Consider the following 23,340-nt stretch of genomic DNA (forward strand, 5'->3'; position numbering starts at 1 on the left):
TTTTTGACATCCTCTTTCAGAGCCTCAATAGAGCCCTCTATCATATAGTTGAACTCCACTTGCCTAAAATGTCTTGATTAGCCACCGATAGCTTATGGAGAGTCTTGATCATGCAAAGTTAAAAAAACCCATGTGTCATAGCACGAAAATATGATCTTAGAGGAGACAATCAAAAGTTAACTTTGGCACTAACTACTACTAGCAGAAGATAGCATCCTTCTCCTAAGCAATAATGTCAATCCAATATCCCAAGTGACTAGGCAAGTTAAATGTTAAGGTTGGGCTATTGTCTTGTAGGTATTCACTTATATCAATGAGGTCAAGTTGACTAGGCAAGTTAAATGTTAAGGTTGGGCTATTGGCTTTAGGTATTCATTGACATCTATAAGGTCAAGTTGATCTTGTAGTCCATTTCCATGCTATTAGCTCCTCTCCTTATGCTTTGGAAGTGACATTGGAAGCATCACACTTCTCCACTAGGACCATATTAAAGTCTCCCCCCTACAAGCATCTTTCTATAGCTAAATGGAAGCATAGACAGTTGCCTCATTCTCAACAAGTATGCGCATAAGCACAATGACCATTAATGACATGTCTTCCTAGTGAGACTTGCATAAGCGTACCATCTTGAGCATTGGACACAATATATTTCACAAAATCAAGATGCCAATGAAATGTGTTGTCTTATGTTCAACTCTTTTCAACCAAAGTAAAAATTTCCTTCTTTTTATGCATGTTACACTTTGACATTTTGAAAAAAGCATGCCTCTTGTTCACATGACATACTAGTACTCTAGGTTTTCCTTGTCTCCATACATTGCAAAGTCATAGACAACATTTGGCATAGAAGTGCATGATAAATTTGGTGGATCCAACAACTTGTCATTAATATTTATGGAGAAGAGAGATCGAAAATTATTATTACATGATGATCATAAATACGGTAATTACCTATATTCCTTACACTAAAGTAGTTAGTGTATTTTTCATTACACTTGGTTACCTTGTTTGATGTTGTGATGATACTTTTGAAAATAGATATTTTCCTCACTTTGTAATGTGAATAAATGTTTATACTTCCCACACCAAATCTTCTATCCTTATTTGATGTTGTGGTGATATTTTTTATGTTTCCCTCCTTTTCTAATGTGAAGAAGTACTTATATTGTTAACACCAAGACACACATACATCATCCTATACGAATTTGGTATTGAAAAACTCACAAAGGACTTAGATGAGCTTTTCCATAAGTCATAAGCCTACTATAGTTCTCAATGACTTAGGATTTAGCTTCACTAGCATGTTCACAACTCTATACACATTTCAGGGCTTGTGGGTCTCCTAAAGAAAGTTACATTTGCGGATCAAATAATGACTTCCAATTGACAATACAATGTATGGCCAGACCTTACATGAGTTCATAATATTTGTTTATAGACCTTTAAACAATCCCTAATGAACTAGTTTTACTTAATTGAGCTCACTATATTCCTTCAACCTTTGAACGACTTGTAATGAAGTGCTTTTATTGTCATCTCCTTTCTCTTGCATAAATAAAGTAGATCAGAAAGGTTTTGCAAGCTTCATTTTTATTGTTTGAACTTTTGTGCCATAGTAAAACATTTATTTTACAAGCAAAGCTTCTTTTTAAGTGTTTTTAATCCTCTTTTTCCAAGTTGCTAGAATAACAACCCTATCTCCTTCTAAGAATCCATGGTCTTAAGCACACTATCATAGCAAGGCATTCTAAAATCCAACCTACATCTCAAAAAGTCAATAGACTTTTATATCTCATTAACCAAGCTTTTAATTTGCCATGGCTTCTTAAAACTTGGGAAGTGAAAATTTTTTTCCTCCTTTACAAAACTAATGTCAAGTTTGGGATTGTTAAGTTTAAATTAGCTCTTGATGGACATAAGCACTAATTAATGATTATAGCAAATATCCAACCATCTTTTTAGTCCTTCATTAAACAATATGTAGCATAACTTTGATTTGAGAAAAAATACGATGGAGTTCACATCAAATGTTGCTTTCTACAATGATATTGATTGACTTGGAGATGAAATATGTCTCCTACATCAAACACTCTTCTTGCAACAATATTGGTGACTTAGAGACAAATCATATACCTATCCTTAGAGGCACTTTGATTATAGCTTCATAAATAGGTTTTCTAGGAGTTCACCACCTTTTTTTCTCCTTTGAATGCCTAGTTTTAATCTCTGTCTTTTGGTTGAATAGGACATCTTTCTAGTTAAACCATAATTTCCAAGCTTTTTCATGAAACGTCTTAAGATTGACACCTCTTTTTTTGCAAGGACTATAAACTGACCCCATGATACTACATGCCAAACTTTACAACCACCAAAGGATTAGATGAATTGCTTTAAAAAAGCATCAATGGCCCCCGACCACTTTCACAGAGATGTAAAATTTAGCTATCAAATACTACCATGGAAGTAAGGATGGATCTAGCAACCAATGTTTCACCTACAAAGCCAATTGGGACACCAATCCAATTCTTTGATTTGTCTCTGGTCATCTTCTCAATCCAGATCTCAGGATCAGCTTGAACAGTCCTTCCCTTGACATCAAACTCGAGTGGCTTAATTTGTTCGAGAAGGAATTTCTTCTCTTGCATGTCAGCATTCGTGGGTGCAGCAGGTGCCTGACAATCAAGCCATACCACTTAGGTTATTTCTGTTTAGGATATTTCCATGAACCAAACATTAATCAATCATGTATCATTAAGAAGTTTTGCTTTGATACCAACTGTAACGTGCCTGCTCCTCAAATTGCGGGACACGTCTTAGCAGTCCATCAAGAGATATATCTAGAAGACGCCGCCCAGCACTCCCAAGGAATGACACGAGGTTTGGGTCTCTCAAGTCTGCCCCGCAACGGAACTTATCTGATCTTTCCCACTAGGATCGACTTGAAGTCCGGGTTCCTTGTAATTGGGTCTTCTTAACAGCCTTCTAGCATCGGTCTACAACTACTTCCGTAGGATAGACCCATTGGTCACATCCGCCACGCTTTCCTCGAGGGTTGTTTTAGCTATCTAATTACCTACCACATTATGTTTGACACATAAAAGCAGCTTCCTTAATTAACCCGTTAATCACGGGTTCCTTTACGTAATTTAGGCCACTGACACGAAGAGAGGATAAAACAAGATCAAACACTTTCTTAACTTATCTTTAGATTAGTGTTTGTCTCCCGCCCATACATGAGAATTAAGCGTTCCTTTCTGCCTCCGCAGAAAAATCCTTCCGTCTCCCGGCAACAAACCTTGAAGGTTTATCCTACCAATATTACACCTTGTAACTAGTATCAAAGCCTCGAGATCCCATCTTGAGTCATGTAGAACACTTGTATAGGACCCGGAGGCATTGGGATTTATGGCCAGAGCCCTGCTGGCACCCAAGCGTCCTCCTATGCCAAGTAATTTCCACGGAGAGACCTCTCACAGTGGGTTCGGTCCACATTCCCAGCGCAGATTCATAACCCCCTTGGTTAGGGTTTGGTGGTTCGCGTGGGGTAGCTAGCGCCATCCTTCCTTATTTATCCCTTTAGGAAATCAACCACAATTGAAGCAACCAGCTTAATAACATTCACTAGGGAAAACATCCCTTTTGTTTCCATGGCAATCAGTCATCTCAAACCCGACCATGCAATCATCAATCACAAACAACTTGGATTAGCATCCAAAACCACATCAACAAACAGTTGAATGCACAACCTCTTGCTTCAAGGCATCGCAATCCCATTGCATGCACAACCAGAATTCAACTTGGATGCATCAAAACACTTTTACAACCTTTTCAAACAACCAAGCATAACTTGGATCAACAATCCGTCTTTAACAAGATCAACCTTCGTTAAAACCATTTCAACAGTTTTGAGCAACATGCTTAGCATGAATCAACTACCCTAAAGTTCGCTCGCCCCCTTGGGTTAGGGCTTCGCAAGGTCGATTTAACAAGTTCCTTCTAGATCCTTTAAATGAACTAAGTGATTTCATCTTGACCTTTATTAATCCTGGCTACCTATTTAGGGTAGAAGATCAACCCAATTCCTAGAGTAGTATCTAATATCACAGGTCACCAAGTGCTAACCCATATTGCTAGCACATCACCAAGAGTACATTAACGAGATTCCAACCTGATTAGCCATAGGTTATCCAATCTTCATCTATCGGCTAGAGTTCGGTCAAGGATCTCTAAACGGAATTTCTTTTAGAACTACTGTTCTAACAATGTTTATTGTGCAATCCCATTGAGTGTGCAAGTTAACATATATCGACATGTGCATGAACTAATTGTTACTTTAATGTACTCTATCATCCTTGCACATGAAAAACTTGTTTGCAATCTTAGGATGCTATTGCATTTTTTTGATAAGGGAGTATATGAAAGTCTAGGTTTCTTTCCAACGGTGCAAATGTATCTTATGAACGGAAACTAACATTTCATGTGTTTCTTTTAATCATGATTGTGAAACATGAATTCTAAATGACTATTCATGCACTGAACTAGTTTAAAAGCTGTTATTTTATGTGAAATAATGTGAAAACCTTGTCATTTTATGTGTGTAAAAGCTATCATTTCATGCATATAAACTTATGTGAACCCCATACTCTACCATTTCATGCATATAAACTTATGCGAACTCCATGCTCTACCATTTCACGCATGCGACCTAGCGCTTAGAGTAAACAAAAATCCTACAACTCGTCCTTGTTCCATGCATGTAGCTAACCCCTTCATTCCTACCACGAGAAATAATGCATAATAAATTATAAAGCTTAAAGAACCTGGGTTTGATTCGTGATCGTAGGGGCATTCGTTACATTGGTCACTCCGCTTGCCTCTCCTGCATTACCGGTACCAACAGTAGCTTTGGCACCTACTCTTCTTGTGACTTTCTTTTTGGGAGCTATTTGCCACGCGGAGATTGGACAGTCCGGACCTTAATGACTTTCAGGATGATAGGCTCGCGTAGGAAAGGTCGTTAGATGGGGGTCTTTCGTTGAGGGGGTGGTTTGAGTGTGGCTCTACGAACCTTCACCTCTCACCAACTCTCTCCCTCCCTCTCTCTCTCTCTCTCTCTTCTTCTTCTCTTCTCCTTCTCTCTCTCCATCTTTTTCTTCTTTTCTTCTCCTACTCTCTCTCTTCCTATTCTTCTTCTTCTTCTCTTCCTCTTCTCCCACTCTCTCTCCCTCTCCTTCTCTTCTTCCTTTTCTCTCTCTCCTTCTCTTCTTCTCTCCCTCTCCTCTTCCTCTTCTCTCTCTCCTTCTCTTATTCTCTCCCTCTCCTCTTCCTCTTCTACCTCTTTTTCTCCTCTCCTCCTCCTTCTCCTTCTCTTCTCTCTCTCCTTCTCTTCTTCTCTCCCTCTCCTCTTTCTCTTCTCTCTCTCCTTCTCTCCCTCTCCTCTTTCTCTTCTCTTCTCTCCCTCTCCTCTTTCTCTTCTCTTCTCTCCTTCTCCTCTTCCTCTTCTCTCTTTCCTTCACTCCTTCACTCCTCTTCTCCCTCCTCTTCTCCTTCTTCTCCTTCTCTTCTCCCTCCTCTTCTCTCTTTTCTCCTCCTCTCTCTTCTCCCTCCTCTTCTCTTTCTCCTTCTCCTTCTCTTCTCCCTCCTCTTCTACTTCTTCTTCTCCTTCTCTTCTCCCTCCTCTTCTCCTTCTTCTTCTCCTTCTCTTCTCCCTCCTCTTCTCCCTTTTCTCCTCCTCTCTCTCCCTCTCTTCACACTGTTCACGGGGGAGGGGCGTAGATGGCAATGAATGGGGGGAGGGGGGGGGGGGGGGGGTTTTCCAAGGCACCTACTGAAAACTAGGTGGGGGGATTTCTGACGCCGGGGGGGGGGGGGGGGGGGGGGGGGGGGGCACTGCATGCGAATGTTGGAGGAGGGGCGCGTTCAGTGACGAAGGGGGGGGAGAGAGGCCATGTTGCCGTCGAGCCAAGGAGGGGGAGCGACTGTGCCAACCGAGGGAGGGGTGGTCTTTATAAGGTGGGGGGGAGGACGGCGACTCCCGCCACCTGGGGGGCTGCATGTCCCCCCTTATCATGTACTTTACTCCCTCTCTCTCTCTCTCTCTCTCTCCTCGCCATGCACACGACAGGGGGAGAAAGAGTGAGAGATAAAAAAAGTTTCAAAAAAAATTAAAACAATCTAAGGGGGGGGAGGCACGGGGGCACATGGGGGGGGGGGGAATGTTACAGCTGTAGCCCTGTACTATATGAATGCATCAAATTTGTGGTACCATTCCCTAGGTGCCTGCTTCAAGCCATAAAGACTCTTCCTCAATCTAAACACTAGGTGTTCCTTGCTAGGCTTTGCAAAGTTGTTAGGCTCCTACATGTATATCTCATCATGCAAGTCCCAATGTAAGAAAGTCGTCTTGACATCCAACTAATATAAGTCCAAGTCAAGCTGTGCAGCCAAAGCAAAGACTAAGCATAGGATAGTTATCTTAACCACAAGAGAGAAGACCTCATCAAAGTCAGGGGTACTTTTCAACTTGTATATCCACTTGCAAGGCAAAGCCCTCTTGCTACTAAGCAAGAAAATCAAAACCCAAGTACGATTCTTATGCAACGAGTCAATCTCAGACTTGCATAGCCCTCTCCCCAGAGTGACTGTCACCCCTGCACATAGTCTCATCATAGGTGAGAGACTCTCTTACATCTGTAACCAAGACATAATTTATGGAGGACTCATAACTCTCAAGAGGTCATCTATCTCTAGTAGAACACCTCAATGCAGATTGTGCTGCTTGTCCAACATCCTGTCTAATATCTTGGCCACGAGGATCGAGTGCTGGTATTGTAGGCTATTTGGCTGGCTGTGCAGGAGTAGGGAGCTCCTCCTAAAAGATAACCTTGTGTATCTCAACAACTTTCTCAGACTGCATATGCATTTTGTCCTCATGGAATACAACATCATGGTTGTGGATCACTTTTTACGCCCGCTGTGCCTGCGGATCCCAAAGACAATATACCATCTCACATGCATCTCCATGGCCAAAGAAAATGCATTTTACACTTTTAGGATCCAGCTTATTGCGTTTGTCCTTGGGCATATGGCAGAAGGCCTCACATCCAAAGACATGCAAATGAGAGTGAGAGGGAGGCTTTCCTGCCCATACCTCCTCTGCAACCTGGAAGTCAATACAGCTGTAAGGTGACCTGTTAATGAGATGCATGGCAGTAGAGAGTGCCTCAGCCCAAATTTTTTTTGGTAAGCCTGCTTGGCTAAGCACACTATGGACCCTCTCCTAGATAGTCCTATTCATACGTTGGGCCATATCATTTTGGGGAGGGGTGTAAAGAGCAGTGAATTGACGCTCAATACCCCACTCGTCACAAAATTGCTCAAAGGCATGTGAGACGTGCTCACCCCCATTTCAATCCTTAGGCATTTCAGCCTATGCCCAGACTGGTTCCCTGCTAAAGCAAGCCAATGCTGAAAGACTGCCAAGACATCTTTGCTTTATGGGATAATCCCACATCTTATGTGAATAATCATCAATAAATGTGACAAAGTACTTCACACCCCCTAATGACTAACATGGCATGGGTCCACATGCATCTGAATGCACAAGAGCCAAAGGCTCACCCATGCATGAAGTACGAGACTTTTTATGTGAATTCCTAGTTTGCATGCCATATAAACAATGATCACACAACTCAAAATGCGAGTAGTCAAAAGGCGCAAGATACTGCAAAGCACTAAGCATTTTCATTCCCTTAAGCCACATATGTCCAAGACGAGCATGCTAGAGAGATGTGGGATAGAACCCATAGACAAAATATGGTCAATAGTACCAGATGCAACCAAGGGGTAGAGGTTGCCAGACTTGGCACCTCTTGCAAGAATAAGCCTGCCACGAGTTATCATCCATGCGGAATCACCAAAGCATAGATGATAACCTACATCATCAAGTTGCCCATCAGTCTCATAAGGCTTTTAGTCAGGGCGGGTATATGATGTACATTATGCAAAACAAAAGTCCTACCAGAGGGAAATTGTAGCGTGACATCACCAATGCCAACAATAGCAAGATACCGATTATCACCTAAGCCCACAGTACTAGGTACACTACAATAGGTATGAAACCACTTACGGTAGGGGGTCACATGAAAAGATGCACCCGAATCCAAGAGCCAACATTTTGCATGCATATACTGAGCCTTGGTCAGCTGAGAGGCATCACATGAAGAGGCTGCTAAGATGTAGTCACCATTGGACTCCTCAGGCTGTATGACATTTATCTCCTCAACCTTTACGCAATCTTTACGCTAGACTTTCCAAGTATAATGCTGCGATCATTGGATTTCTCCTACACTTTTTCTTTCCCCTTTTCTTTGTGCTTGTCATTGCGCATCTTATGGCACTGCAGCCATATGTGTCCTGCTTTCCCACAATTATGGCATGTAAGATTAGACTTATGTCCATGAGACTTGGTGCGTCGACATGACTTAGACCGGGACTTTTGAGAGTCCTTCCCATGACGATCATTATCTTTCTTGCCACTTCTGCCACCTCTAATAGATAAAGCATGTGAATAGTAGGAAGCATCATCGTTTTTCTTGTTAATTTCTTCAATCAAAAGAGCACTCTCTACATCTTTCAATTTCAGCCCATCAAGTTTGTTGGTACAGATTGCGGTGCGAAATACATCCCAAGACTCAAGTAAAGTACCAAGTAGAAACAAAGGATGCATATTATCATGAAACTCAATATCCTATTGAAGTAGATTCTTCATGATAGAATGAAACTGGCTAAAGTGAGCAAAAAATGGGGTCCCCTCCTTCATGCGGAGATCTATTAACAGATTAAGCCAATACATCTAGGAAGCAAGGCTATGCTTTGCATAAAGTTCATGAATATTTTCCTATGGATTCCATGCACTCTGATCTTCATCTTCAACAACATTATTCTGGACCTTTTCAGAGAGTGATAAAATGATAGTGGACTTGCATGGTCCATCTAAATCAGCCCAATCATTAGCATCCATGTTCTCGGGTTTAATACCTTTGTTTACTAGTGGCTTGATCTACAATTTTTGCACCAAAACTTGCCATATTTGAGGCTTCCACTAGCCATAATTGGTGCCATCTAGCTTGGCAATGTTAAACAAAGCTGTATCTTTGAGATGGCCAGCCATAATGAGTCAAACAGAGACAGACTATGCAGGAAACAACCTACTATAATTAGCAGTAAACATGCCAAAAATGAGTGTGTATCAAAATGACATGATTAAGCTCAGTAAATACATCATCGTCTACATAAAATAGCTTGATGTAATAAATCATAGTAGTGAGAAAAAAGAGAACAAACAATGAGCTAACAATGATCCAAATCCAAAGTCAAGTATCACTGCTAGGTCAGATCCTGCATGAAGAGGGCATGTAACAAACACTGTAGTAGCCAAGAACCATGAGTCAAGCACCCAAATGTATTAGAGCAATCGATGTCAGTAGAAGGATACAAGCCTTGGCATAAAGAACTCAGAGAGTAATACAAGCTAGGTGTATGTCTAACTGATAGGACATGACAAAGGTTGGGGTGTATGCTCAAAGAGAAGATGGATCAAATGAGCCCAAAAGCATCCAATACAGACAAGTATCTATCAAGAGCATAGACATGCAAGAGATCCCAATCTCATCTACTCAAGAAGCTAAACTGCATAAATCACAAGTTGTGCAAGCTCAAAAAGCATTCCAAAGCAATACAAGACATGTGCCAACCTCTATATTCATTAGTGTAGTCATAGGAGTCACTCGACAAGCACCTATGAGATGACCAATAGGTAGAGAATACACTGACCAAATAGGCTTCAGCCTTGGTTATTACATTAGTAAATTCATTGTCAAAATTGAGTAAATCGGCTCTCAAATCGAGCTCAAAGGCACCTCAAGTCATGGCATATGATATACCAATGTACTAGCATCAATGGTGCATATCAATAGTACATATAAAACACCCAAATCATGGCCAAGAGCAATAGGCATATAAAATCCCTGTTAAAAGAGATTCAGCCCTATTGTATACAACATTGAATACACTGTCAAACCAAGCCATTTCAGTACCAAAATCAGCTCCAAATCCAATCCATAGCACACATTCCCATACATGTAGACATCACCCTAGCATAATCGAGCATACTAGTAAAGCTGACCATAGAAGCATTAAATAGAGTGCTGCCCTGCATTCGTATCCAACAAAACTCATCCAAAATAGGGTAAATAAAGTGTTTAAATTAGTCCAAAATCAACTCCAAGCAATGACATGGCATTCCCGAATATATAAGCATCAATCGGGCATAACTAGGCATCATGCAACCAATGGCAATGAGTGTAGACATCAAAGGTAAGTGCTGCCCTATTTTATGATTGTTTGTGGACTGTCATAATAGTCCAAAACTGAAGCGTAGCACTCAAATTGAATGCAAAGAGTGGAAGGATCAGTACCAAGCATCAAAATCAAGTGTGTAAGTGCATGTTTATAGGGCATGTTTCACACAACATGATGTTATGTAGTAGGGTGAGGCTATGGGGGGTTGCTCAAACTTGCTTGAGAAGGCTCAACGAGTGGCCTAGAAGAATGCAATCAATAGGAAGCTCGAATGGAGTGGCTATTGCTGCCAACAAAGAGATGACTGCTGTAGGTATTCGAGTGGATGTTGAGCTTGTGAAGAAGAAGGCTTTGATACTAGTTTAAGGGAGGTGATCCCTAAAGTGGAAGCACGAGTGGGAGCAAGAGCTATGGTGGAATGTTGAGTGTTGAAATGACTTATTTTTTGGCTGATTTTTGTTGTTTTTGAGAGCTGAATGGTTGATTTTATGAGATGATTGATTGGTTTGGAAGTGGTTTGAGAGTGTTTTGGATGATATTGATTGTGTTTTGGAAGTTCATGATGTTTATTAGTAGAGATATGAGGTTATGTGATGTTTTGATAGGTTCTAATTGGTTATGTATACCTTTTGTATAGCTTCTGTTTTGTTCTGATTGTCTTCTGTAAGGAGGGATGAATTGATGATTGATGAAGATTGAGATCTTGTGAAAGCTTATTGAATGGTTTTTTAGAGTTTGGAATGGTTTGAGTATGAGTTATGAGGTTTTGATGACCTTCTGTAACCTTCTGTAGATCTTCTGTAGAGCTTATGTCTCTGTTCTGTTCTGTACTGTAGCTGTTCTGGTACTGTACTGTGACTGTTCTATATGCTTCTGTATGTGTTCTGTTGGATGAGAGTGTAGCTTGGGAAAGTTTTCTAGCCTTGGAAAGAGGTGAATACAAGTGCAAAAGAGCTAAAAGAAGTGAAAGAAGTAGCTGCTGAAGACTCAAGTGAAGACTGGAGTGAAGTGACAGTAGTGAGCTATGAAAGGACACTATAGTGGCTCTGGTGACTCTTCATATCGGACACACCTCTTGGGAGGGGTATCCACGACTTAAGAAGGATTATTGAGAGTGATTTTAAAATATCGTAGTGAGGATATGATGTACTATTGATGGAGAGAGAGAGAGAGAGAGAGAGAGAGAGAGAGAGAGAGAGAGAGAGAGAGAGAGAGAGTCAGAGATAGCCAATTCTACTGAAACAGAGTGATTGTATATGAGAGATTGAGAGAGAAGACTATGAAGATATTGAAGATGAATACTATGTGATGTATTTCCATTCAAAGATGGTGTATTTCTTTGCTTTCTTTGTTCTATTGATGGATTTTGTGAAGATATTGAAGAATATGGTTGATTCTATCAAATCCGTGGGAGATCTACATGATGCTGTATGAAGATTTGTTGTGCATGGTGTTCTTTTCTTCATTGTGATCATATGAAACCTAATAAACAAGCTTGTTGATGTTACAAGATAGATTTTCTTGCAAGAGAATTCCCTTTTCCTTGGTGTTCCTCTTGGGGCTCCATGTTTTTGGTGCGCAGCCGGGGAAACTTGCCATCAACAAGCACTAGAAGAGGCTGAAAATGAAGGAAATGGCATTGCCAAGAAGAGAAGAATTCAATGGATGTTTGTAAAGTTCCTTTTTCCACTGAAGAGTTGGAATCTCTCATAATCAGAGCCACTTTCCACAAGAAGTTCATCCCACAATGGCGAAAACACATCACCATCATGATGCATGCTCTATGTAGTGGACAGTTTCCTCTTCCTGTTGAAGTAGCAGAAACTTGCATCTTGGTGGCAAACTGTTTGGGGACAAACTGAAGAGAAGAAACAAAGAGAATGACCATCCATGGAAGATTTGGCATTCATTGAGAAGTTTCCAGACATCATCAAGTGGGAGATTGTGAAGAAGCTTCAGGAGTCTTGGTCTGTAGAGGTTCACAAAGACAAGAAGGAAAAGAGTTGGAATTTGTTCGTGGATGCTCAACAGCAAGATACATGGGATGCTTGGTGTACTGATAATCTTCTGTTTGTTCAATTAACAACCCACTGGAAGATGGTAGACAGAGTGTTTTTCACAATATACACTGTTGAAACCATCAGAAGCTGGCATTACTATGATGATGGCACCACCACATTGCTCAGACGTATGCATTTTGACACCTTCAGAACCGAATACCTTCCTCTATGCAGTGGCATGAAAGCAGAATTCAAAGACGTTGAAAAGGAAGAAGTAGAAGAAATGTTGGCAAGAGAGTCCTCCAGAGACTGAAGCCTTCTGTTAACCCTCTGTGGAGCACTAAAAACATAGTGGATCCAACCCCCTAATGAATGACGCAATAAAGAGGCAAGCGTTAGAACGAGTCTAGAGGTATGTGAGAAGAGAGAAAGCAAAAATCAGAGCTGAGAACGAGCTCGCAACAGAAGCCGCCTTTGACGCCCTTGCGGAACTCTTTACAGAAGTCCCAATGGCACATCAAGCCCTTTCTCCTCCTGCTGGAGGTCCACTTCCAAGCCAGCGAATGTAGTCCCATTGCCAGTTTTTAAGGGAGAGTACAATGAAGACCCCGATCTTCATGTAGCAGAGTTTATGGTAGCATGTGTGGCTAACAATGCCAGAACCCCTGAGCATTGGTTAGCAATATTCCCTGCCACTTTCAAGGGCGCGGCGTTTCAATGGTATGAGAGACAAGCAGCAGGAACTTTTGGCACATGGGACGACTTGAAGTTGGCCTTCCTCACTAAATTCAGGCGTAAAGGTTTTGAAGAGCGGATGCGAGAGGAATTTATGAACCTAAGTCAGTCCTCTGGAGAACGAGTAGAAGCTTATGTCTCACGAATGGAATCCATCCTGAAGAGATGGACTAACCATAATCTAGATGATGGCATTCAGAAGGGGGTGTTTCTCAGAGGATTACAACCAGAAGTTCGTAAGTTTGTAGAGCTGCAAAGGCCAGCCACACTGCAAGCTGCAAGGGAAGGTGCAAGACTGTACGATGAAGTGGAAGCTAGATTGGCGATGAATCCAGGAAGAGGAGTCCTACCTCCTCTGATGCCAGGAATGATGTACCCACCAAATGCATTTCCAGGGACAGTCCCCTACCCTTACCCACAGATGCCCTCAGTATCACAGTACAGTGCACCAAATCCACAATGGCCACAATCAATGTCTCAAATGATGGTTCAACCACAACAACAATGGTCCCAACCAATTTCCTCAATGCCAAATCAGCAGCAACAGTGGAACCCTGCTAACTGAAGCCAACAGCCAACAGTTCAAACATGAGCTCTGAATTAGAATTAGAACAGAGATCCCTCTGCCTAGCCCAACCTGTTTATGCAGTGATTACAGAGACTCCTCAAAACCCTACTGCCAATACCTTTGGAGGAGAAAGCTTGAAGGATTACTTATCCAACTAAGTTGCAAATATCAAAAAGGAGTTGATGGATGTGATTACAGAACAGGTACAGACGCTGAAAGTGAATATTGCCAGTATATCCAATGTGGCAGGAGCAAGAAGAGATGTGATGCAGTCAAATACTTGGTGTTGTAAGTGTCATCAAGCAGGCCATTTAGCCACTGAATGCATACGAAAACCAACCATTCTTGGAGCCTTATGTTCCTACTGTTTGCGAAAGAACCATACAGATGATATTTGCTCTCTGAAAGAGATGCATGATAGGAGAAGGAAGGAAGAAGACGCAAGATTCAACTTGTTGGAATCCAAAATGACAACACAGGATATTGGACCCAAGCCTAGAGAGTTTGGTCCTAATTTCGGACGTAGAAGATTTCCATCCCAAAGTTACAGAGGAAGACAGTCTGGCGGTGGTCAGAGATCAGAAGTGGAGTGTTATAGATGCGGAGAAAAGGGACACATTTCACCAAATTGTCCAAATCCCAGAAGGTTAGTGGATTACAAGCCCTTATGCAGTCGATGCAAAGGAGAAGGCCACACTGCAAAAGACTGTCCAAGCCTAGCCCCAGTGAAAAACAGTGCTACTGATAATCCGGCCAAGGCCCAAGAGCCTACCTCCAATTTAGTGGAATGGGAAGTTGCTGCCATCACACGTGCAAAGAAGAAGGAACCACCTATCCAGAAAGAAAACAATCCTCCTGCCACAACAGTGAAGTTCGATCTTCCACAGAAGAACAGAACAGAACAGAGCCTGACAGTGCCGTACAGAGCACTACAGTGCCACAGAGAGTTACAGAGACAGTTCTAGAGACAGGACCAGAGGTCCAGGAGATAGAAGAGGAGGAAGTGCCACAAGTGGCAAAAGAAGTTCCCATGATGCCTCTGTTGGAAGAAAGAGGGAAAATGAAAATGGGTGTTGCCCCATTTCCTAACCGGTTAGAGAAGCCAATGGATCCTATTAAGGAACACGATCTGGTCAGAGATCTAAATACCTTTAAACCAAACCTCACATTTCGACAATTATTGATGTTGTCTCCCAGTTGCACACATCCTACCCTCTGTTTTACTACGCAGACCATGGCTTTTTGAAGCCCGAGCAAGGACAGATTGGTTCAAAGGAACCTTGACCTTGGGTAGAGGACCCAATAAAGTGGTGCTGAAGCTATATGGTGCTCAAAAAGAACATGGATCCACCTCCTTGGAATTATCTTCTGACTCGCCTAATGAGGCTACAGATGGAACATCAGCAGACGAAGATGCTGTCAAATAGATCCTTCCGAAGAAAACAGTGGCACGTTCCTTAACAATGGATACTGTAAGCCAACTCCAAAAAGATGCAAAGCCATTATCAATGATAGAATACTTCCTGCCTGAACCAGGAACTATTTCCGAAATCACTTCTGACAGTGAGATAGAAGCATGGATGTACTGCTCTCCCTGTTAATGGCCATAGCAGAGCCAGAGACAGAGGCAGAAGAGGAAACAGAGAACCTATTCTTCTCCTACAGAGCTCCTACAGAGACAGAAGCAGAAGCAGAAGCAGAGACAGAGACAGAGACAGATACAGAAGAGGATGAATATGATATGGACGAAGAAGGTTATGAAAGTGAGCCAGAAGAATCTATCCCACCTGCAGAGGATACATTTGAAGAAGAAGGTCCAGAAGCATCAGAAGCAAACAAGCTCATGCTATGGGACGGAATGGTGCCAGTACCATTTGGTTTGGTAAACGGATCTTCTCATATGCAAAATCTTTATAAGAGATGGTTGAAGAAGACTAAACCGTCTTTCAGCAGTGGCTCGTGCCGCCCTCACCTATCCTTGCCAAAGAAAGATGACGATGATGCACCGTGCCAATAAGCACCAGTCCTACAAACCCAACAGAAATCAGAGGGTCCCTGTTATGTGACGTTCCTGGATGTGTCATCAGAATATGAGTCTTCAAGCCAAGAGGTAATTAATCTTGAAACCAAATCCGAAACGGCTCTAATCCCATTTCAACATCTCAAGGAGCAAACTAAGTCTCAACCAAAAGAAGAAGTTGGATCTAGTGGGACATTAGAAGAGGACATCACTCCCTTGAAGGAGTCGGATCTGTACCCAGAAGCAGTCCGCGGAACCTTCATCCGTGAAGTAGAAGGTGAAATGCAGTTAACCTTTGTGGATGCAGAAGGCATTGAACGCCACTTGAAGGTGGGTAGCAGCCTCCCAGAAGAGGAGTTGTCAACCTTATATAACTTGTTGAAAGAAAATTTGGACGTGTTTGCGTGGTCCTACAAAAACCTAAAGGGAATTGATCCCACAATATGTCAGCATCATATTGACTTGGAGCCTAATGCCAAGCCAGTACGGCAACGACAAAGGCGAATGAACCTGAATTATTCCACATTAGTGAAAGCAGAGCTGCTGAAGCTTCTGGAAGCCGAGTTCATCTATCCAATGGCAAATAGTGAATGGGTCTCACCCCTTGTGGTCGTACCCAAGAAGAATGGCAAATTGTGAATATGTGTTGACTTCCGAAAGCTCAATTCTAAGGCGAAGAAGGATCACTTTTCGATTCCTTTTATAGACCAACTGTTGGACACAGTGGTAGGACATGAGCTTTATTCCCTTCTGGATGGATTCAGCGGATATAACCAAGTCCAAATCGCAGAAGAAGACCAGTCCAAAACTTCACCACAGAATGGGGGACCTACGCTTATCGAATGATGCCGTTTGGGCTCTGCAATGCCCCTGCTACTTTCCAGCGAGTCATGATGGCTGCATTCCAAAATCATCTGCATGACTTTATTGAGGTATATTTGGATGACTTCTATGTCTATAGTTTGATCCGTGAACACTGGGGACACATGAAACAATGCTTTGACCGATGACGGGAGTATGGGATTTCCCTCAACCCCGAAAATGCATCTTTGGGGTCTCTTCTGGAGTTCTATTGGGCCACATTGTCTCTGCACAAGGGATATCAACAAACCCTGCAAAGATCGAAAAGATTGCAACTCTGACAGCACCCACCAACCTCAAACAGTTGAGGGGATTCCTAGGCCATGTGGGTTACTACAGAAGGTTCATAGCTCATTTCGCAACAAAGGCAACCTCCTTGCACAAGCTTCTGACGAAAGATGCAGAGTTTACTTGGACGGAAGAATGTGACAAAGCCTTCAACACTTTGAAGCAGTGTCTGATTGAGGCACCCATTCTGCAACCTCCTAATTGGACGAAGGAGTTTCATGTACATACCGATGCATCCATTAAAGGCTTAGGCACTGTCCTATTCCCAAAGGGCTCCTCGAAGCTAGATCAACCCATCTATTACACAAGTCGGAAAGTCACTAATAGGGAATGGAACTATACAATGACAGAGCTTGAGTGCTTGGCAATGGTGTTTGCCCTAGAGAAGTTCTGCCACTATCTCCTATCCACCCACTTTAAATTTTATGTGGATCATGAGGCCTTGTCCTTCCAAATGAACAAAGCAGACGTGAAAGGACGAATGATGAGATGGCTCCTTCTATTCCAGGAGTTTGACTTTGAGGTAATTACCAAACCTGGTCGTTCCCATGTTCTAGCTGATCATCTGTCGCGTATCCCACAAACTGCAAACGAGGAGCAGGATGATCCAGACCTCCCTGATGCTTCCCTATTCCTGGTAGAAACTGTAACCCCCTAGTATGCAGATATTGCCAATCTGCTGGCAACCCAACAGTACCCTCCTGGCATTTCTAGTCGAGAGAGGAAGAAGCTTATGTTAGAATCAGCCCCCTACACCCTGCTAGGCAGTGCACTATACAAGAAAGGCAAAGATGAAGTGCTCAAAAGATGTGTTGCAGGAGATGAGATTGGGATTGTTCTGAAGGCTTGCCATGACGAGCCATGTGGAGGCCACTTTGCAGGAGAAGCCACAGCCAGGAAGGCTATGCTAACAAGATACTGGTGGTGGCCGACAATTCACAAGGATGTCTATGATTACTGTAAAAGATGTGATGCTTATCAGCGAATGGGGAAACCCACGAAAACAAGTGCCATGCCACTTCAACCTATTCTTCCCTTGAAGCCGTTCGAGAAGTGGGGCATCAACTTCATAGGCCCAATCGATCCTCCTACCAGAAGGAAACAGAACCGATACATCCTCGTATGTACGGATTATGTCACAAAGTGGTATGAAGCTAAAGCCCTAAAGCAGGACGATGGTAACAGCGTGGCCCTGTTCATGTACGAGAATATCATCACCCATTTTGGCAGTCCCTTAGAGCTGGTAAGTGACAGAGGCACTCATTTCATTAATAAAGTCATGGAAGAGTTGACAGAGTTGTATAAGATCCACCATCGCAAGTCCACTCCTTACTACCCCAGAGCCAACAGCCAAGTCGAAGTCACCAATCGCATCCTCTGCTCAATTCTGACAATAACAATTGCCGCACATCGTCGTGATTGGGATGATCGACTTACAGAGGCCCTCTGGGCGTACAGAACCTCCCATAAAGCAGCAACAGGGCAGACACCCTTCCAGCTGGTGTATGGTACAGAAGATGTTTTCCCTGTTGAATTGGAATTACCCTCTTTGAGAGTGGCTATTAAAGAGCGTTTGGGGGACGATGATTCACTACAACGCCGTCTCCTACATCTGGAATGTTTGGATGAAATTCGCAGGATGGCTCTACAGTGCATGGAAGCCACGCAAGCTCAACGCAAGGCTTACCATGACAGCTTCATCAAGCACAAGGAGTTCAAAGAAGGTGATTTGGTCCTAGCCTATGATTCCCAATTTGGCAAGTTTCCTGGCAAGCTCCAACAACAATGGATGGGCCCATATAAGGTACTTGTCGTCAACCCTAATGGCTCTGTCCAAGTGCAGACCGTTGATGCCTCTGATGATCCCTTCCTGATCAATGGATATCGCCTGAAGAAGTACTTTCCTCCTTGGGGATCCTGAAATCATGGTCATCTGATCCTTTTCCTCGTTGGCGTGGCACTATACTTCTTATGATACTACTTCTGATAGCCGTTCTTCAACCACTCCTGATGAGGTGGACGTAACCCTCTGTCCCCTCAACCCCATCTTCCAGCCTTGATTTCTTATCCTATATTTTTCACCAGCGACAATGGCGAGGTTGGTTCTGATACATGGTCTTTCTACCATTCCCTTGCTTAATTCGAGGAAAAAAAAGAAAAAAAAAGAAAAATATATATACATGTTGGTCATGGGAGAAAAGGACTTAGGTCCCTGTCATGCCGATTTATTCTTCGAGAAAAGGTGGAAACACCCTCGGGAATAGAAAAAAAAAAGAAAAAAAGAAAAAAAAACAAGATAAGAAAAACAAATCTATTATGGAAAAAAAGGAAGTAATTCCCTGTCATAGCAGGCCTCGTTCCAAGAAAAGGTGGTTAACACCCTTGGGCGAGAAGCTGGCTGTGGAAAAGGTGGCAACACCCAGCAGTCCAGACAGCGGATTCATCAATTGATATTTCCAAGATCCAGTTCCGAAGCTACCTCCCTTGGTACACTGTGTCCTGGGTCTCTCTGCAGAGTGTCTAACTGTCCTCTAGCAGACGACATGTCCTATCCAACACAACGTTCAATTTGATGGCTACCTCCCTGGGTACGCCTCTTCAACAACTGATGACGTGAGCTTTCATCCTAATCGGATGGGGAAAGTGAGTATGGGTTGCCCTCTGTAATTATCAACAGAGAGTGAGACAGAGGATGGGGCGAGAGACCAGTCTTTTCCCTTCAAATCAAATGAGAGGTGAGAAGTGTAAATGAAGTGTTGCACGCACGGGATGGGCCTCTCAATGCACAAAGCACAATTTGTTTATGTGCACTGCACTATAAGGCTCCCTGGCCTTCCTTCTCCCACTGTATGCTGACACAGGGCGAGATATACAATTGCACCATCAAATGTGCACAAGGCATACAACCCTTGCACAAGTGACCGTGAGGATAACATCAACGGGTTTCAGGAAAAGGTTGCCCTCCTGTATCTATCAACAGAGTGTGAGACAGAGGGTGGGCTGAGTGTGACTGGAGTTTCTTCAATCAATTAGCAAGAGGTGAGATTGAGGGACGTTACGACACTTGGAGTCAGGTATGTTTCCGTTTTCCTATGCACCCACGGGATGGGTCTTTACCGACATCACATGACACATCACCCTATTCTGTACACTGCACTATAAGGCTCCCTTGCCTTCCTCCTTACACTTATGCCAGATGGGTTCGACGCACTAATGCACCATCAACTGTGCACCCTGGCATACTCCCTCTGCACCATTCCCCTGTCAATTTCTAAACCGGGTATGGGATATGGGTTTCAATCATTCTTCCTCGAGTGATATTAGTCATGTGGCGAGTGACTGTTATTTCATTTCATTTGAGTGACTGTGAGTTGAGTGCAATATTCCTCATCATCGACAAATTTCCTGTGATTCCTTCAATCAGCTACCTCCCTGGGTGCTACTGCATGGTCCCTGCCATGACGGACGAGTGCTGAGAAGATGCCTTGGTACCCCCAGCAGCCGACAACGACAGCGAACGTGCCATCGACAATCAACCGTGATCCTCAACAAAATGGGCCAAGTTCTTCTAACCCTACATCCTGTTTCTCAGTGATGTTCATGTTTTAAGTGTGGGGACGTTAGTGGATGGTCTGTGGCGTGGTCCTAGGTCCCTATTGCTCGGTCCACCCTGTCCATTAAGGTCTTAAGTGTGGGGATGCGTCCCTATGCGTCTACGTTGCATACCCTTCTGCATATGCCTCAACTTGCTAATGCCTCTATGCCATGACTTGCTTTTACCCTAATGGAGTCCCCTCCCACTCACTCGTTCATTTTCCACCCACCCTTGGGGCTATTCCCTTGCAGTTTTTCTTCATTCCTTGATTTTGAGGTCCTGCCATGTGAACGCATCCTACGTTCACCGAAGTCCAAATCTAACCTTATAGCCTTGTTCCTCCCTCTGAACTGACCATTTTTCCTTTTTATCAACCCCATTACGGTGCACGATTTTCGAGTTATTAATTTTTGAAGCATTTTGCACACATTAGCCGGTTTTCCATGTGAACGCGCTTTGCTTGCTTCGGAACCGTGATCTCACGTCATAGCCCTGACAACCACTTTCCCCTGACATTTTTCATTTTTACTCCGAGCCATTCCGATGCACGGTTTGTCCAATATGAATTTTCCGATTTTTTACGACTTTTTCGTGCATCTTTTTGACATTTTTCCATGTGAACATGCCCTGTTTGCATCGGAATTCCAATTTGATTTGACAGCCGTGTCCCCTGTGCCTTCCCCCATCTTTCTCCTTTTTCCTCCACCCTCTTTCGACTTCTGGATTTTTAATTATTAAATTTTCGATGAGTTTTCGGGAGTATTTTTTGGAGTTTTTTACATGTGAACCCCTCCTACTTCAACCGGAACTGCGTTTTAACATGACCACCTTATGCCAACCTTCCTACGGACATTTTTTCTTCTTACTGCATGTCATTTTGGTGAACGGTTCGTCCAATATTAATTTTCAATCCCATTTTCGAGTCTGTTTTTTTTTGTTTTTTCTCATGTGAACGCGTCTTATCTCAGTCGGAACTATGTTTTGATGTGATAGGATTGTCAGACACGTCTTTTTGCACATTTTTCCTTTTTCTTGCACCTCGTTTTGATGCACAGATCTTTCAATATTAATTTTTAATTGCGTTTTTTGATTCGTTTTTTGTGTTTTTTGCATGTGACCGCCCTTTACCCCCCGGAACTCCCGTTGCACATTTTCCCTCCCCCTGCCGTCCTGCCTACTTTTTGTTTTTACGCCATTTCATTTTGACTTCCGAATTGGGAGTTATTAAATTTTCTTTATTTTTATGTGTTTTTACGTGCCCTGTCCCGCACGTGAACGCGCCCGTTTTTTATTTTACGCATCTTAACGCGCCCCGGTCGCATCCGCATGCCTCATCCCCGCATCCTGGTGCTCTTTCAATCCCGTCACGGTAAATTTTTTTACCTTGTCCCGAGCACGCACGCGAGATGGGGGTACGCCTCTCCTTTATGGGCCCCCCGCCCATTTTCCCCCTTTGGGCCCCTGCCCCTTCCCCTCTGCCCACCCCACCCTATGACCCCCTTCTACCCCTACCCTTCCCCCGGGCACCCCACCCCTTTGGACACCTCCCATGGGCACCTGCCCCTCACCACACCCTTCCCTATCCCCCCCTACCCCGACCCCTCCCCACCCTAACCACCTTCTCCCTCCCCCTTCCCTGCGTCCTTCTTTCTTCCCTCCTCCTCCCTCTCCACCCTCTTCTCCATCCCCTCCTCCTCTGCTCCCCTCTTCTTCTTCGCCTCCTCCCCCATCTTCTCCCGTTTCCCTCCTTCCTCCTCTCTTTCTTCCCTCCTCCTCCCTCTTCTTCCCCCCCTTCTCCCGCCATCACCACCCTGTGGGCCACCCCTCTGCAGCGCTCCGCAGCCTCCCTTCGTCACCAGGCCTTCCGCCGCCTGCCCCGCCACGACACCCTGTCTCCAGGTCGTGGACGCCGCCGGCCGCCTGACGTGCCCCATCGCCCCTCTGCAGCGCCTCCGCTGGCCCGCCAGCCGTCGCCCAGGTAGCCGTTCACGCCGCTCTCCAGCCGTCGCCTTCAGGTCGCCTGCCGCCCAGGTCGCAGCGCCCCTTCGCCCGACGACGCCTCGCCCCCCCTGGTTCCCAGTTGTAGCCACCCCGCCGTGCAACATCCGACGCCCCGCCTCGTCCTCTCGACGCCCACAACGCCCCGCCTCGTCCTCTCGACGCCCACAACGCCCCGCTGTGCTGCTGCTGACGTCACCCCCTTCGCCCGACGGACGCCCTCTGCCACGCCAGCCCCCGTCCTTTGCAGTCTCGCCTGCCTCGCACTAGCCCGCAGCCGCATCTGCCTCATCCTCGCCTGCCTCGCGCCAGCCCCGTAGACGCCCGCGCCTGTCGTTGACCTCGCCTTCCTGCCTCCTCCACGTGTCCCCATTCACACACCTCCTCCCCCCCCCCCCCCCCACCCCCAACCTAGCCCCCATTCCCCCCACTAAGCATACCCACCCCACACAAACCCCCATCCCAGCCCTCCTTCCCACCATCACATTAAACCCACCCGCACCCACCTAAGCCCCCCTTCCCCCCAATCACACATTCCCATCTCCTCCCCCTATCTAAGCCCCCTCCCCCCCCACAGGCACACCCGTAGACAACCCCCTCTCTTAGCTCCTGTTCCCCCGCAGATAACCCACCCACGCACTGTTCACGCCAGCCGACCCTTTCCCCCTCCATATGCAGCAACCTACAACCCCCATTTTCCGTCCATTCTCCCCCGCAAAGGGTGTGTACATACGTGGCTGATCGTGATTGTTCGTGTGCGGGTGCGGGAGCTTGTTAGCTGGTTGTTGCTGACACGCAGCTGCCGCGCAGCTTATTTCTGGGTATTTTCCCAGATTTTTAATTCAAACACCCGAAACCTTTAAAACAATTAAAAAATCAAAATTAAACACAAAACAACCTTTAAAATTCTGGA

The 23,340-nt window shown here is 44.3% G+C and overlaps 1 pseudogene; it reads left to right on the forward strand.

Annotated features, from left to right (window-relative positions):
- LOC148021615 (chaperonin CPN60-2, mitochondrial-like) overlaps window positions 1-22,697 on the forward strand; it is a 43,668-nt pseudogene extending 20,971 nt beyond the window's left edge.
- The last annotated feature ends 643 nt before the right edge of the window (window positions 22,698-23,340 follow it).

This window comes from Lygodium microphyllum, chromosome 17, assembly GCF_053477565.2.
Source record: "Lygodium microphyllum isolate KBCC chromosome 17, Lygodium_microphyllum_v1.1.10, whole genome shotgun sequence".
NCBI classification, from domain to species: Eukaryota; Viridiplantae; Streptophyta; class Polypodiopsida; order Schizaeales; family Lygodiaceae; genus Lygodium; species Lygodium microphyllum.